This window comes from Lontra canadensis, unplaced genomic scaffold, assembly GCF_010015895.1.
Source record: "Lontra canadensis isolate GAN:19392208 unplaced genomic scaffold, GSC_riverotter_1.0 scaffold86, whole genome shotgun sequence".
Lineage (NCBI taxonomy): Eukaryota > Metazoa > Chordata > Mammalia > Carnivora > Mustelidae > Lontra > Lontra canadensis.
In genome coordinates this window covers 6,328,732-6,345,773 of record NW_022631080.1, presented here as the reverse complement: position 1 = coordinate 6,345,773, position 17,042 = coordinate 6,328,732, and the positions used below count along the sequence as shown (strand labels likewise).

The window sequence follows — 17,042 nt, the reverse complement described above, 5'->3', positions numbered from 1 at the left end:
TGTGGCTCAGTTCATGATCTCAGAGGTTGTGGGATCAAACCCTGCATCATTAGGCTCCATGCTCAGTGGGGAGTTTGCTTGAGGTTCTCTCTCTCCCTCTCATTCTGCCCCTCTTCTCTCACCCCACGCATGCACAATCTCTCTCTCTCTCAAATAAATCTTTTTAAAAAAAATAAAGATTGCTCATGAGCCTAAAGAAGTATTTTTTACTTCTCTATGTAATATTTTCTTGGTTAATCCTAAAGAAAAAAAAAATGAGTGAGATACTCAGGCATGATAAAATTACATGGGAAAATAAATATATCCTTACCAAAGTCATTATTCTGGTCCCATGAGTAAGACTAACACAGAGAAAGAAACTAGAATTATTCCATTAGCTTCCCTTTTTTTCCCCAATGACAGCAAATTTTAAAACTAGGCATATGTTTCTAACTTTGCCAGCTTTCTCTCTGAAGCAAACATGTCAAAGAGGATTACTGTGGCAAGTTAGTCATATGGATTTTTTTTTTTTAACAAAACTGGAATGCATAACATTAGAAACCAAACCACAAAGAACAGGCAAACTGGAGACAGATTGGAGCAAATACACAGAACATACAGTGCCTTGAACAACAAGACTTTGCCACTCGAAAAGGAAGGGATTGATTACTGAGGACTCCAGAATAACACATATGTTCTAAGACTCAGTTTTTGAAAGAAGGGAAAAAAATAAAACACAAGGAATTTACTGCAAGTCAGGAATATAAAATATAACACATTTTCCTAAAGAAATCCTGAGACACTGAACCGAAGAACTTCAAACTGTTATTTAAATTATAACCCATTTAGCTGCCGAGGCTTTCAAGAAGATAATGAGTGCTATGAAAAACTCATCATTAGTATCTGAATAAGCTTGAAAGTAAGTATACCAGTTATTACCACCCAATAATGGAGAAAGCAAAGCAACCATTGAGAATTTTTAAGAGCTCTGATTATCCCACAAGACAGTGGCACTTTATTTCTCACTTCATTATGCTCAATAATACTCTTTTTTCTTTCTCAGTAACATTCTTGAGAGGGGTACCTGGGGGACTCAGTTAAGAGGCTGACTTGATTTTACCTCAGGTCATGATCTCAGGGTCCTGAGATAGAGCTCTGTGTTGGGCTCTGCACTCAACAGGGAGTTTGCTTGAGATTCTCTCCCTCTGCCTCTGTCCCTACCCCAACCCGCTTACATGCACTTGCACTCTTGCTCTCTAAAATAAATAAATCTTAAAAGAAGCATTCTTCAGAAGTATTCAGGTTTCTATTTTACAAACAGTAAAGCTAGAACACACTCTTTACACAACAAAGGTGTTCAGTAAATGCTGAATTAAAGTATGACATATATTGTATAACGCCATTTCCTTAGGAGACTCTAAAAGTCCACTTACGCTGACAATATTATTTGTATGGCTCCCAAGGTTTTCAGGATAACTAAATTACTTTGTCATTGTGGGAAAGGTGTTACAATACCAAGAGGCTGTCTTCTAAAGCCTGTGAATGCGGCGGCGGGGAAGGGGAGCATCTGAGTAATTACTTCCTGTCAAAAGCTCAAAAAAAATTTTTTACCTTGTCTATTACTCCAATACATGCCCAAGTGAGCACACGTATATGCACACATGTGCACCAATTTGTCCTTTGGAATTCTGCCTGACCTAAAAATTACCTACACAAAATAATATCAACAAAACCTTATCTACAACTAGAAATGCAATGTGAGAAATTTTACAGGACTATATTGCTAATATTTTATTCAAACATTATGTTCAATTTACAATCATGTTGGTGAAAATATCTTTTAAATATGAAACAACTTGTTTCCTCTAAGCTCCCAATTCTGGAAAATGATACTTAGCAAAGGACAGTTTCCCATTTTTCCTACTCCAGCAAAAAGTCTATACAGTAAATTACCTGAGGTATTCAAAGCATATGAAGCAGTTGAAAACGGGATGCAGTAGAGCCTTATTATTATTCCAAGTAATGTCTACAGAAGAGCAACATCGGCATCACATGAAATCTTGTTAAAAAGGCAAATTTCCAGGGTACATTCCAGACCTTCTGAATCAGAATCTACACTTTAACAAAATTCCCAAAGGATGCACATTCACAGCAATGTTTGAGAAGTATCAAACTTATGAATTTATCCCACAAATGTAATGAGCAAAAAAAAATGTATATATATGATCCAATTCACATAAAGGTCAAAACAAGCAAACAATAACTAATATATGGAGACAATTAGATGGTAAAAGTCTAATGAAAAGCAACAGGGGACTTTAGCTTCCAGACTGGCACACAAGCTCAGAAATCACGACTCTCTGTTAATAAGTATAAAGTTGATCAAACTGAAAATACAACTTTTCTTAAATCCATCAGAGAAGTGAGAGGACGGGACAAACCACTGCCCCCAAACTGGAAAGACAAGCAGAAAAAGAGAATCTCAGCTTAACCAAGCAGAAGCCCAAGAGCAGAAACCTCAAAGGGAACCAGTGCCAAGGTAGAACAACCTGCACTGAAAGTGATGGAGTGCTGGGTGGGGATGCATCTAGACAAGTACAAGAGTTAAACCCCTCAGGCGGAACAGGTCCTGGGGGGCCCCATATATCTGTGAGATTTACCTTCAGGGGCTAGAACTGGTTCTCACATTAAATGGTGGGGGAAAATTCCCTTGTGCTTCCAGTGCAGGGAGGGGAAAAGGAGTCTTTGAAATATGCCAGAGCACTCTGTTCTTCGTAACAAGGACTTCCCTCAGGAGAACCTATTTTACCAGAGCCTAAAAGAGCCACACCTCCCCGGGAGTAGAGAAATACACAATACCAGCCCCCTCTAATCATACCACCACCTAAGGGGGAATAAGAACAGCAGCACTGGCAAAGTTCACGGTCCAGGCATTACAGGCTCACCAACCACTGGGACCAAACTACGAGACAAAAGACACACACATTTCCCCTACCCCCACGCTTACTACAACATTACTAAAGGCCTACTTACAGCAGTTCCTTTTACCCAGTACATCGTACTTACTATTCAACAAAAATTGCAAGGCATATGAAAAGGAAAAAAATCACAGTATGAAGAGACTGAACAAACATCAGAACCAGAGGTAGATATGGCAGGAATGTTGGAATTATCAGAGCAGGAATTTTAAAATATTAGGATTAATATGCTATGGGCACTAGTGGAAAAAATAAGCAACATGTGAGAATAAATGTAACAGAAGCAGAGAGATGGAAGTTCCAAGAAAGAATTTTTAAAAATACTACCAATCAAAAACACTGTAACAGAAATAAAGAATGCCTTTGATGGATCATTAGTAGATCAGACATGGCTGAGGAAACGGTCTCTAAACTTGAAAATGGAAGAGGAGCAATTTCCAAAAATGAAAAGGGAAGAAGAGGCTTTAAAATAAAAAAAGAGGGCGCCTGGGTGGCTCAGTGGGTTAACCCTCTGCTTAGGGCTCAGGTCATGATCTCAGGGTCCTGGGATCAAGTCCCGCATCGGGCTCTCTGCTCCGCGGGGAGCCTGCTTCCCCCCCCTCTCTCTGCCTGCCTCTCCGCCTACTTGTGATCTCTCTCTGTCAAATAAATAAATAAAATCTTTAAATAAATAAAATAAAAAAGAACAAACTAGCCAAGAAAGAAATGTGGGACAAGTATACAAGGTAACATATGCATATTCAGAATACCAGAAAGCAGAAATAGAGAAAGGAACAGAAGCAATATCTGAAGCAATAATGACTGAGAATTTCCCCAATAAATGTCAGATACCAAATCATAGACTCAGGAAGCCCAGAGAACACCAAGCAGGATAAATGCTAAAACAAACAAACTCAACTACAAGTAGGCAATCATAGTCAAACTGCAGAAAATCAAAGATTAAAAAAAATATTTAAAGAAACCAGAGGGGAAAAAAACACCTTGGCTATAAAGGAGCAAAGGTAAAAATTACAACTGACTTCCCCTCGGGAACCACATAAGCAAGAAGGGAGTGAGTGAAGTATTTATAGTGTTGGGAGAAAAAAATCCACAAACACAGAATTTTGTACCCTGAAAAATTATCTTTTGAAAAGGAAGGAGAAAGAGACTTTCTCAACAAACAAAAATTTAGGGAATTTTTTGCCAAGTACATCTGCCTGGCAAGATATGTTAGAAGTTTAGAGAGAAGGAAAATAATATAGGTCAGATCTACATTAAAAAAAAAAAAAAGAAAGAGCATCAAAAAATGAATAGCTAAAGGTAACACTTCAAAACTTTTCTTATTTGGGGGGCACCTGGGTGGCTCAGTGGGTTAAGCCTCTGCTTTTGGCTCAGGTCATGATCTCAGGGTCCTGAGATCGAGCCCCACATTGGGTTCTCTGCTTGGCGGGGAGTCTGCTTCCCCCTCGCTCTCTGACTGCCTCTCTGCCTACTTGTGATCTCTCTGTCAAACAAATAAATAAAATCTTAAAAAAAAAAACACAAAAAACCTTTTCTTATTCTTAATTGACCTAAAGAATTACAGTTTGAAAAAAAAAATTAAAAAAAGAGAACAGTTTGTTCTAAACAGCAACAATGTATTCAATTATGACTGGTTATGTTTATAATATACTTATGTAGAACTGATATGAATGACAACAATGATACAAGGACAGGAAAGAGGAATTTGAAATATTTTGTTATTATAAGATACTTGCATTACCCATGAATGGTACAGTATTATTCAAAAGTGGAATTGGAGGGGCGCCTGGGTGGCTCAGTGGGTTAAAGCCTCTGCCTTCGGCTCAGGTCATGATCCCAGGGTCTTGGGATCGAGCCCCACGTCGGGCTCTCTGCTCAGCAGGGAGCCTGCTTCCTCCTCTCTCTTTGCCTGCCTCTCTGCCTACTTGTGATCTCTGTCTGTCAAATAAATAAATAAAACCTTTAAAAAAAAAAGTGGAATTGGATTAGTTGGAAAAAATCCATTTTGCAAATGCTAGGGCAACAACTAAAAAGGTTTAAAAAAAGATGCATAATTAATATGGTAGGAAATGAGAGAAAATGAAATCATATAAAATGCTCAGTTAAAACCACAAAAGGCAGAAACAACATGGAAGACAAAAACAAAGAACAGGGCAATGAATAGAAAACAGTAACAAATATGGTAGATATTAACCCAACAATGATTGAAATACACCAATTAAAAGAGAATGTCAGAGCTGGTTGAAAAAACAAAACCCAATTCTATGTTGTATACAAGAAAAACATTTTAAGTATAAAGAGCTATATTGATAAAAAGTAAAGGGATGGAGAAAGATATACCATGTTATCAATTAATCAAAAGAAGGCAGAAGTAGCTTATATGAATTTCAGATGCAGCAGACTTCTGGGCAAGGAAAGTTATCAGAGATAAAAAAAGATCATTACATAATGATACAGGGTCCAATTCTTTAAGAAGACATAATAATCCTTAATGTATATGCATATAATAATGAAATGTCAATATATATGAGGCAAAAACGAATGCAACTGTTAAGGAGAAAGGGAATAATCCCCTATTACAACTGCAGACTTTAACACCCTTCCAACAGAGATGGACAGATTCAGCAGGTAGAAATTCAGTAAATACATCGTTAAAAAGCACTATCAACCAACTGGATGTAACTGGTATCTACAGACTACTTCATCCTACAAAGTGCACATAGATGATTCTCTCTCTCTCTCTCTCTCCCTCTGCTCACTCACATGCACTCTTACTCTAATAAATCTTTATTTTTTTAAAGATATTATTTATTTGACAAAGAGACAGAGACAGCAAGAGAGGGAACACAAGCAGGGGGAGTGGGAGAGGGAGAAGCAGGTTCCCTGCTGAGCAGGGAGCCTGATGCAGGGCTTGATCCCAGAGCTGGGATCATGACCTGATCCAGAAGGCAGATGCTTAACGACTGAGCCACCTAGAAGCCCCTCAAATAAATCTTTAAAAAATATTTTGAACTAAATGAAATCAGAATACAACTTATCAAATACTATGGGATGCAATGAAAGCAGTGCTTGGGGGAAATTTATAGCACTGAATGCATATATTTGAAAAGAAGAAAGATCTAAAATCAACAATCTAAGCTTCCACCTCAGAAAACTAGAAAAAGAGCAAATTAAAAGGAAATAAAAATTAGAGTATCAATGAAATTACAAACAAGAAATCAATAAAGAAAATAAATAAAACCAAAACATGATTCTTTGCAAAGATCCATAAAATTGATAAAACACTAGCCATGCTAAGAGAAGAAACAAATTACAGTATTAGAAATGAAAGCAGAGACATCACTAAAGATGACATGGCTATTAAAGGGTTAATAAAGGATTATTATAAATAAATCTATGCCTACAAATTTGATAACCTCAATGAAATGAAGCAATTCCTTGAAAGAGACAATCTGCCAAAACTCACAGAAGAAAAAAAAAGACAATATGAATGGGTCTATATCAAAGAAATTGAATCAATAATTAACAACCTTCCAAAACAGAACGTGATGGGCCCCAGTTGGGCTTACCTGTGAACTCTATCAAATACTGAAGGGAAGATTATACCAAATTTCTACAGTCTCCAGAAGATAGAAACCAAGGGAATACTTCCTAACTCATGAAGCCAGAATTATCCTAATGCCAAACCAGACAAAGACATTACAAGAAAACTACAGACCAATCAATACCTCTTATGAACATAACATGCAAAAATCCTCAACAAAATATTAGTAAATCAAATCCAATAATCAGTAAAAAGAATTATATGCCATAACCAAGTGAGATTTCTCAGGTATGCAAGGTTGTTTCAACAAAGACCAATTAATGTAATCCACCACATCAACAGGCTAAAAAAGAAAAATCATCAAATGATGCCAAAAAAGGGGTGCCTGGGTAGCTTAGTCATTAACCGTCTGCCTCAGCTGCCTAGGCTCAGGTCCTGATCCCAGGGTCCTGGGATTGGGCCCCTCATTGGGCTCCCTGCCCTGCAGGAAGCCTACTTTCCCTCTCCTAGTCCCCCTGCTTGTGTTCCCTCTCTCACTGTGTCTGTCAAATAAACAAAATCTTAAAAAAAAAAAAAAGATGCCAGCGAAGGACCTGACAAAATTCAAAACTCATTCATGATTTAAAAAAAAAAAAACCTCAGCAAATTAGGAATAGAGAAGTTGTCGATTTGTTAAGAACATCTACGAAAATCCTACAGCTAACATCATACTTAATAGTGAGAAACTCAAAATTTTCTCCCTGTCAGGAGGAACAAGGCAACAATGTCCCCTCACCACTCCTTTTCCACATTATATTGGAAGTCCTAGCTAATGCAATAGGACAAGAAAAGTAAATAAAAGTTATAGAAGACTGGGAAATAAACCAAACTGTTTCCAGATGACATTATCATCAATGTAGAAAATCTGAAAGAATCAACAAAAAAATTCCAAGAATAAGCAATTACTGCAATGTTGTATAAGATTAACATATAAAAATTAATTGATTTCCTATATACCACCAATAAATCAGTGGAATTCAAAATTAAAAATACATTACTAGGCGCCTGGGTGGCTCAGTGGGTTAAGCCTCTGCCTTTGGCTCAGGACATGATCTTGGGGTTCTGGGATGGAGTCCCACATTGGGCTCCCTGCTCGGCAGGGAGCCTGCTTCCCCCTCTCTCTCTGCCTGTCTATCTACTTGTGATCTCTCTTTGTCAAAAAAATAAATAAAATATTTTTAAAAATACATTACTATTTACATTAGCACCCCAAAATGAATTATGTAGAAATCTAATAGTATATAAAGTATTTGAGAAAAACTACAAAATTGTGATGAAAGATATCAAAGAACTAAATAAATGGGGAAATATTCCCTGTTCATGAATAGAAGGACTCAATATTGTCAAGATGTCAGCTCTTCTCAAGTTGACCCATAGATTCAACACAATTCCAATAAAAATTCAGCCAGTTATTTTGTGGATATTGACAAACCTATTCAAAATTTATATAGAGAGGCAAAAGACCTAGAATTGCCAACTCAACACTGAAGGAGAACAAAGTCAGAAGACTGACACTACCCTATTTACATATTTATTATAAAGGTACAGTAATCAATACAGTGTGGTATTGGTAAAGATTACTAAGACATTAATGGAACAGAAAAAAGAGCCCAGAAAGAGACCCACATAAATACAGTCAACTGATTGTTGACAAAGGAGCAAAGGCAATACAATGGAGCAAAGACAGTCCTTTCACCAAATGTGCTGGAACAACTTACAAAAAAGAATCTAAACATAGACCTTACACCCTTCAAAATTTTTAACTCAAAATGGGTCGTAGGCTACATATAATGCAAAACTATAACTTCTGGAATATAACATAGGTGAAAACCTAACTGACCTTGGGCATGGTGATGACTTTTAGACACAACACTAAAGATATGATCTGTGGAAGAAATAACTGATAAGCTAGATTTCATTAAAATTAAGTATTTCTGGGGCACTTGGGTGACTCAGTCAGTTAAATGTCTGCCCTCAGCTCAGGTCATGATCCTGGTGTCCTGGGATCAAGTCCGATGTTGGGCTCCCTCCTCAGTAGGGAGTCTGCTTCTCCCTCTACCCTTTCACCTGCTCATGATCTTTCTCTTGCTCTCTCACTCTCTCGCTCTCTAATACATAAATAAAATCTTTTTTAAAAAATTTAAAACTTCCTTTCTGTGAGAAGCAATGTCAAAAGAATGAGAGGACAAGCCACAGACTGAGAGAAAAAAAGACATGTAATGGCATGTTATCCAAAATATATAAGGAACTCTTAAAACAATAAAAAATGAACAACCGGATTTTAAAAATAGGCAAAGGACCTGAAAAGATACCTCATCAAAGAAGATATACACAAAGCAAGTAAACATATGAGAAGATGTTTAATATCATGTAATTAGTGAATTCCAAACTAAAACGAGATACCACTACACACCTATTTGAATGGCCAAAATCCAAAACAATGACAAAACTAAATGCTGGTGGAGATGTGGAGCAACAGGAATTCTCAGTACAAGTGAGAATGCAAAATGGTATAGCCACTTTGAAAAAGTCTGCCTGTTTCTTAAAAAAGCAAACATACTCTTAACATATGATCTAGCAGTTATGCTTAGCATTTTTCCAAAAGAGTTAAAAAAAAAAACTCGTGTTCACACAAAAACCTGCACATAGATGTTTATAGCATCTTTATTCACAAGTGTCAAAATTTGGAAGTAACCAAGATGCCCTTCAGTAGGTTAATGTATAAATAAATTGTGGTACATCCAGACAATGGAATATTAATCAGTGCTAAAAAGAAATGAGCTATCAAGCCATGCAAAGACATGGAGAAATCTTAAATGCATATTGCTAAGTGAAAGAAGTCAATCTGAAAAGGCGACATACTATGATTCCAATGATATGACTGACAATACAGAAAAGGCAAAACTATAGAAACAGTCAAAAATTCAGTGGCTGTGGGGATTGGGGGGGGTGGGGAGATAGATAATTGGACACAGGATTTTTTTTAAGAGTGTATTTATTTATTTGAGAGCGAGTGCACAAGCACACAAGTGTTGGGGGGGTGGGGCAGAGGGAGAAGCAGACTCTCTTCCGCTGAGCAGGAAGCCAGATGTGGAGCTTAATTCCAGAACCTGAAGATCACGACCTGAGCCGAAGGCAGACACTTAAGAAACTGAGCCATGTAGGCACCCCAGAACACAGGATTTTTTTAGGGCAATAAATCTATTTTGTAAGACACCACAATAGCAGATACAGGTCATTAAGTGTTTGTCAAAACCCACAAAGTGTACAACACCAAGAGTGAACCTTAATTCAAACTATGGACTTGAGGTAATAAAAATGTATCATTGTAAGTTCAAATGTACCGCTGTGTTATAAGATGTCAACAATGGGGGTGGTTGTGTTGGTGGAAAGCAGGCATATGGAACTCTCTGTACTTCTCAATTTTGCTGTGAACCTAAAATCCTCTAAAAATAGTTCATTAATACTTTTTAAAGCAAAGGAATGACCTCTTCTCTTCCCTTGTAATGATCTGATCTATTCCCAGAGCTTCCTGCCCACCCATACCTCTCTCTTGAATTCTACCCAGATTTCAAAGTCATCTTGAACTCAGCAAGCTTAGTACTGAATTCTTGATCCTCCTCTCAAATTTTCTCCTCCTGTAATCTTTCGTATCTCACTAAATGGCTACTCTATCCTTCCAGTTGCTCAGACCAAAACACTTGGCATCATGAGTCCTTGACTCATCCTTTGTCAAACTCCCCGGCCAATCCTACTTCAATTAGGTGAACATTCTTGTGATTATTGTGCAAGCTGATGTTTGAGAACGATTGCGCAAAGCCACCTGTTTTAGATATATAGGAGGAATCTACAAATACAGGACTAAGAGTTTGAAAAGAGTAGGGAATGCCAATACATTCCCATTTTGAAATTAACTGCTACTGAAATTACATTCCTTATAAGAAATGGCAATTACCGATAACAGCTACCATTTTTAGGGCAATTAGTATATGCTAAATATTATGATAAGCAGTAAATATACCTGATCTCACTTATGAGGTAAATATTATACTCATTACTTTTATAAATGAGGAAACTGATACTTAAAGAAGTTTAACAAATGCCTCCAAATTCCATGCCCTTGACTGCCATATTATTGTCTCCTACATAGACTGGGAAAGAGTCTTGGACAGAACCCTAAGAAGATGACTCAGAGGAAGTAGCTGTCAAAGAATGAGAGTAAAAAATCAGAAATATGAAGAGGAAGTCTAGATGAGGGAAGTTTAAGAAGGAAGCCTTAACCACAATGGTCTGGAATATCTTTTTCAGTAAGTGAATCTAAAGACCACAGAGGATGTATGTAGAATTTCTTAAAAAAGAAGTTTTATGGACTATTCATCCTCTCTGACACCCAAGTTTTTCTCATAAAAACCAGGCACTAACTTGAAGTGTTTTGGCGTGAACAATGGTTAACATTCTTTTTTTTTTTTTTTTTTTAAGTGATGTGGAGGGAGTGATTGGGTGGACCAATCAGTTAAGCATCTGCCTCCGGCTCAGGTCATGGTCGCAGGTCTACAGATCGAGTCCCACATCGGGCTCCTGCTCAGTGGACAGCCTGCTTCCCCCTCTCCCTCTGCCTGCTGCTTCCCCTGCTTGAGCTGTCAAATAACTAAATAAAATTTTTTTTAAAAAGAGAAAGAAAAAAAAAAAAGAGAGAGATGTGGGGAAAAAGTGCTTTTACATTTAGGTAGAGAGGGGATAGATTGAGAGGAGAAAAACATAAGTTACTAATAGCCCAAAGTAGTTCTCTGCTTTGCTGGCACAGGTAGACTAACCAAGAAGTCAATCCTGACTCATTTTTAGACTGAGTTCTACTCACTTATAAACTGAGTGATCATTTGCTCATGATATTTTCTCCAGTTGGTAAAACCACCCTAGGTGTGGGGGTGATGAGTTTGAGTAGTAAGAAGCAAAGGGAAAATAATTCCCTTCATGAGCCAAAGGTGACTGTAAAGCCAACGATCCTGGTAGAGTTAGGACAGATGTCAGAGATAAGGCTGCAGAAATTGGCCAAGCCTATGGGGCACACTATAACATAAAGAGGCCCATTAGCCAAGTGCTCAAACCACCTTAAGATTTAGGAGTATAATGCAACTAATTAGTCTCTTTAATTGGTCTAACATGTTACAGTTTCTTTAATTGTATTAGCCTTCCAAGGATACCATCTGGCCAACTTGATTCACTTGTAAATTCCTAAATTCCAGCAGTGCCCTGTTAGTGTTGGTCTACAAATGATTAATCTTCTGTTTCACTTTAACTTTTCGCTAGTTTCAGTATCAGAAGTTGACCTGTTTTAAAATTTGGCCTTTTCATGACACCTTGTCTATATATTCTATATATGCAAAGATTTTGCATCTCTCTTTTTTGTTGTTGTTTTTTTTTTTGCACCTCTTTTAGAAGGATAAACCAGACTAATACCATGGAGACTTGTTTCCATACTTTTTCTAATCTACATTCCACATAATGTTGTTCAAATATGATATATAATTTCAGCATTCTGAATTTCTTCTATTACCCCATGAACTATTATTTATAGTTCCTTTATTTTAAGTGCATTTATTAGGCATTTAGTACATACCCAGCAGCCCTAGGTATTGGGGTAACACAGAAGACTGAGATTCTAGTTGCAAGAGAAAAATAAGACCAGTGGTACAGTTTAACAGAAAAGAGGGTGATTAATTCATTCTGGAGGAGATGGCAAATTTTTCCAAGACAAACGGGCTGAATCTGAAAGGATGAATAGGGTTCATTAGGCACTAGAAAATGGAAAAGGTATTACTAACACCTCTCTCCCCCAAACTGGTAATGTTCATGGCATTTAACTTAAAATGACAGGAAAAGAAAGAGTAAAATGACAACACAAGAAATCCTATTCACTTCATGGGGCGGGGGGAGGATTGTGCCTTTAAACACACTTCAGATTTGAAAGTTAAATGTTTATAAAACAGGATTCACAATCAAGGGAAAGGGGTGGAGGAGGAAGAAGTTGTTGTATTCAGTTAAAACAGATGAGTAAAAAAATCAACATTTATGCTTCAAAACACATATACCGCCTTTCCTAAAGTTCCTAATTTTGCAAATGAAAGCCTTGGAACTTTATCCAATATTACAGTTCTTTGCCCCAGTGTTTTGTACTCCCGATATCATTTTTTAAAATATTTTTTAAATTTATTTGACAGAGAGAGAGAGAGGTCACAAGTAGGCAGAGAGGCAGGCGGAGAGAGAGGGGGAAGCAGGCTCCCCGCTGAGCAGAGAGCCCGATGTGGGGGGCTTGATCCCAGGACCCTGGGATCATGACCTGAGCCAGAGGCAGAGGCTTTAATCCACTGAGCCACCCAGGCGCCCCGTCCCGATATCATTTTTAAAGGTTCTAAAGTGAGTCTACCCAAGAACTTGGCAGCACCTCCACACACGCATCCAATAATCCCCTCTTGACTGACCCAATCAACAGCACCCTAATCAACTTTGCACTTACCCCACTTGCGCACCTTCACACCCTTCAGAATCTGGCTTTATTTATACTACGACTATCAGAAGGTAGTAATTTAGCTCTAAGTTTTGACACCCCGCCTCTCCACCCTTTCGCTCAATTATTTCCTCTTCAATTTCATTAGTTTCGCTTTTCTACTGAAGGAACACTTAAAAAATACATCAACAGCACAATTATAAAAACCAATGGGTGCAGCCAGAGTCCGAACACACACACTGATTGCCAATCAGATCCCTCTCGAGGCTGTTCCTACCACTGATCAAAATCAGCGGGCCAGGAAGAAAGAAAAAGCTGAGGCAGGAAGGTTATTCCCTTCCTTCCACTCCCTCCATGCCTGCCCCCGCCCCCCCACCAGGGCCACACTGCGACCTCGTACGCTCCCCCCTCCACCGACCCGCCCCCGCTGCCACCCGCCACTGCCTAGAAAACAGTCATAGCCTTTGTTAAAATGTCCATGAGCACAATGTACCAGAAGACGGACACATTCCCGGGGGCGGGGTGAAGGAAAGTCACACGAACGCCACACCCTCTTTGGCACTAGCCTGGGGTGAAAGCCCACCTTTCCCAAATCCTCTCTCCCCACGACAAGGAATGTTCCTGGCAACTCCGCACTCTTAAGACCGCAGCGCCGGGGAAGGGATGGGCCCGGGACGACGCTCAGGGGCACCCAGCGGGGGATACTGAACTTGAAGCTGGGACACCCTCCAGCGCCTTTGGCGAGCCTCCCGGTCCTGCCAAGCCTGAGTAAGGACTTCCAGTCTCCGGAGCCCTTCCCTTCTATTTTCCTCCTTACACAAACGCTCACCCACACCCGCCACCACGCACTCCGCTCCGCACGCGGCCGGGGCTGGACACTCTTAAGCAGTGCGGCCAACTCCCCTGCCTCACGTCCTACCAGTGCCTACTCACGGGACCGAAGACTCCCCGGGCACTCACCCGCGCACTCCCCGAACCCTCCCGGGATGTTCGGCGGGAACCAGGTTCTCCGGCCACCAGCCCCACGATTCCACCTCACTCACCGCGCGTTCCGCGCCGCTACTCCGCGCTCTGCAAGCTGCCAGCCGCGCCTGCGCGCTCCCACCGCCGACGAACCTAGTAGGAGCCTGGAGACTGGAACCAGGAGCAGATGGGAAGGGTGGTGGGAAGCGGAGGGGGCGGGGCCCGGGCGGTGTTAGGAGAGGAGGGGCGTGGCCAGGCGGGGTGGGAAACCGACGGGCGGAGCCTCCGCCGCCTTAGTCCGGAAAACCTAGTGCTCTGGACACACGGCTGGAGTTTTCCACTCTCGAGGTCTGTTGATAACGTAGTCAGAGAAGTTTTCTGGTCCCCTCGGTGCACCTTCACACTCATCCTCGAGAAAGCCCGCTTGGCGTGGAACCAAGCTAGCCAGTCCCCGGGAGTCACAAGGACTCTCCTTGGAGCCACCCTAGATCCTCCCTAGCTAGTCTTTCACTCTTTGCACGCCTATCTCCCCACGTCTTATTCCCCCACCTCAACCCTCCGCGCATTTTTCCTTCTCGCACGCGCAATCCTCAGCCCTCCAGAGGTGAGGGGTTAGACATTTCTCACCCACATACCGTCTATGCAGCGTATCCTGGTTAACGTGTCTCTTTGATGTGTACTAACCCAAAACGCATTGGTTTTCCTGAGAACAAACTCTGCTTTTGTTTCTGCACTTTTGGTGACAATAATATACTTTTTTCTTAAAAAGATTCTTGAGTAAGCCTACCTGAATTTCTTGGGAAGAAGAACACAGGTTTCCAAGAAGAGGCATCTTTGATCCTGCTTTTTAGGTAGCCACCTTAGAATTTGAGCCTTCTAAAAGCCCCTCGGAGAAACAGAATATTCAGCCTATGTTGTATGGACTTTGCCCTAATGGTTTCGGGTTTTCTGGCGTTTAGCATTTTGAGAAGCCCAACTTGATTATTATTCCATGATGCATGCGTGCTTAGTTTTAAGTTCTATGCTTTTATGTTTAAAATCTGGTCAGCTGTGCTATCTCACGTGCCTTTGGATCAGCTATTAAAATAAACACACCTGAGTGCATCCAACGTGAATAGGCCTGTGGGCCTAAAGTGATTTATTCCAAATTACTTTTCCTTTCTTCTTTTTGCTTTAGTTATGATGGAATTGAGAAACATTTGGCTAAGAATAAAAGAACTGCCACAGGGCCACACCCCTAGTCCTGCCCAGCAACTGTTTTGACTGTGATGGCAGCATTTTTGGGGAGAGTCTGGTAACTGCCCCTAGAGATCTGAATATCCTGAAATTCTTCCCATTAACCTTTGTGGTTCTTCCATTTGTGTATTTTACAAACCAGACTTTCTTGAACTCATTTCTATTTTGCATTTGTCAAATAAGTATGGGAGATTGTAGTGAGGCCATATTGGAAGAGGGTATGCGTATTGGTAAATATAAACACAGACTGTAGGATGAATAAATCTGTAAATGCCTGGAAGTAGGATTTTGTCTTGTTCATTTCACTGAAAATGTTTCACATACAGAAGATGCCTAAAAAACCCCCACTAGGTTAGTAAAGGTAATGTCTGCTTTCTTAATAGATGTGTATATATGTGCATGAACTTTCATTTGATTACTGGGTTTATTTTCTTCTTCTGTGTCTGAATTTGTCAGGATATTTTGTGAGGTGAACGTGATAACCACTACACTACAGAAACTGTCAGGATATTTTGATGGAAGTGACTAAAAGTCCAACAAAGTAGCTTAGGCAAAAAGAGAAAGTTATTGTGTAACCCAAGCTGTGAAAAGGGTAAGTATATGAATGACTTTCATAATAAATGGAACAAATAAAGGGAATGCTTCAAATTCCAGGTTAGGCTCTCAAACCTGCCTCTTTTAGACAGGGTCATTCTTTGAGAATGTCTGAAAGGCAAGTTCTGTAGGCTTAGAACCATGGCCTCTGACAAACTGTGGGTTCATACCTATCAAGCTGTTACCACAGAGAATGAGCCTCTCTTCCCTCAGTTCCAATTTTTAGAACACCAGATAAAGAGCATGATTGGGTAAGATCAAGTAACATAATCATTCTTGGATTAAAAGTACATGTGTGACGTAAGAATGGTACACCCAGTAGAACCACTTAGTTGGAGGGGGGGGAAAAAGAATAGGGGAAGTTGCCATTTTCAGAACAAGAGAAAAGTGCTAGACAGATTTTTAAAAAAGTTCACAATGGAACAAATGTATTTAAGGAATATAGCCTTGGGATTATCTTTTACCTCTCTTATTCATGTATTAACCATTCTTCTTAATAATAGTTTTCTGTGGCTGCTGTAAAAATAAAAACAAAAAAACAAAAAACCCACACTTCATGGCTTAATACAACACAAGTTTATTATAGCTCTAGGAATCAGAAGTCTGAAAAGTGTCACACTGGGCTAAAATCACAGTGTCAGCAGCATTGAATTCCTTTATGGAGGTGCCAGGCAGAATCCTTTTTCTTGACTTTCCACATTCTAGAGACTACCTCCTTGGTTCATGGCCCCGTTCCATCTTCAAAGCCAGCAAAGACATTACTCTGACACACTGACAATTCTGCCTACCTCTTCCACATTTAAGGACCTTTGTGATTATATTTGGCCCAACCAGATAATCTCATATACTCTTATTCTAAGGTCAGTTGATTAGCAACCTTAATTCCATTTATAACTTTAATTCTCCTTTACTATGTAACATAATATTTCCACATGTCCTGGATATTAGCATTGTGGTGGAGGGGGGCGGTCTACATTATAATTCCTACCACAGTCTTTATTTTCATAAAAACAACAGAGCCTAAATCATTGGTTCCCAGTCTGGGGTGCTTATAAAAAATACTGATGTCTTATCTGGATACCACCCCCATCTATTATTATTTCATTAGACTGGAGTCCACGAGCCCTCTAAATACACACACACAGACACACACACACACAGTTGACTGGATCAGGATGGATGGGGAGGGAGTATCTCAGGTAGG

General features: G+C 39.7%; 1 protein-coding gene across 2 annotated transcripts in view; it reads right to left on the bottom strand.

Moving 5' to 3' along the window:
- Nucleotides 1–14,194, bottom strand: part of PRRG1 (proline rich and Gla domain 1) — a 149,907-nt gene extending 135,713 nt beyond the window's left edge. Inside the window, exon 1 of one of the 2 annotated variants that reach the window (XM_032883135.1) lies at nucleotides 14,089–14,194. The gene's annotated coding sequence lies outside the window, so the exon portion shown is untranslated. Of the gene's footprint in view, nucleotides 1–14,005; nucleotides 14,063–14,088 lie in introns of those variants that run through there. The other variant, XM_032883136.1, reaches the window with a different exon arrangement.
- Between the last annotated feature and the right edge of the window lie 2,848 nt (nucleotides 14,195–17,042).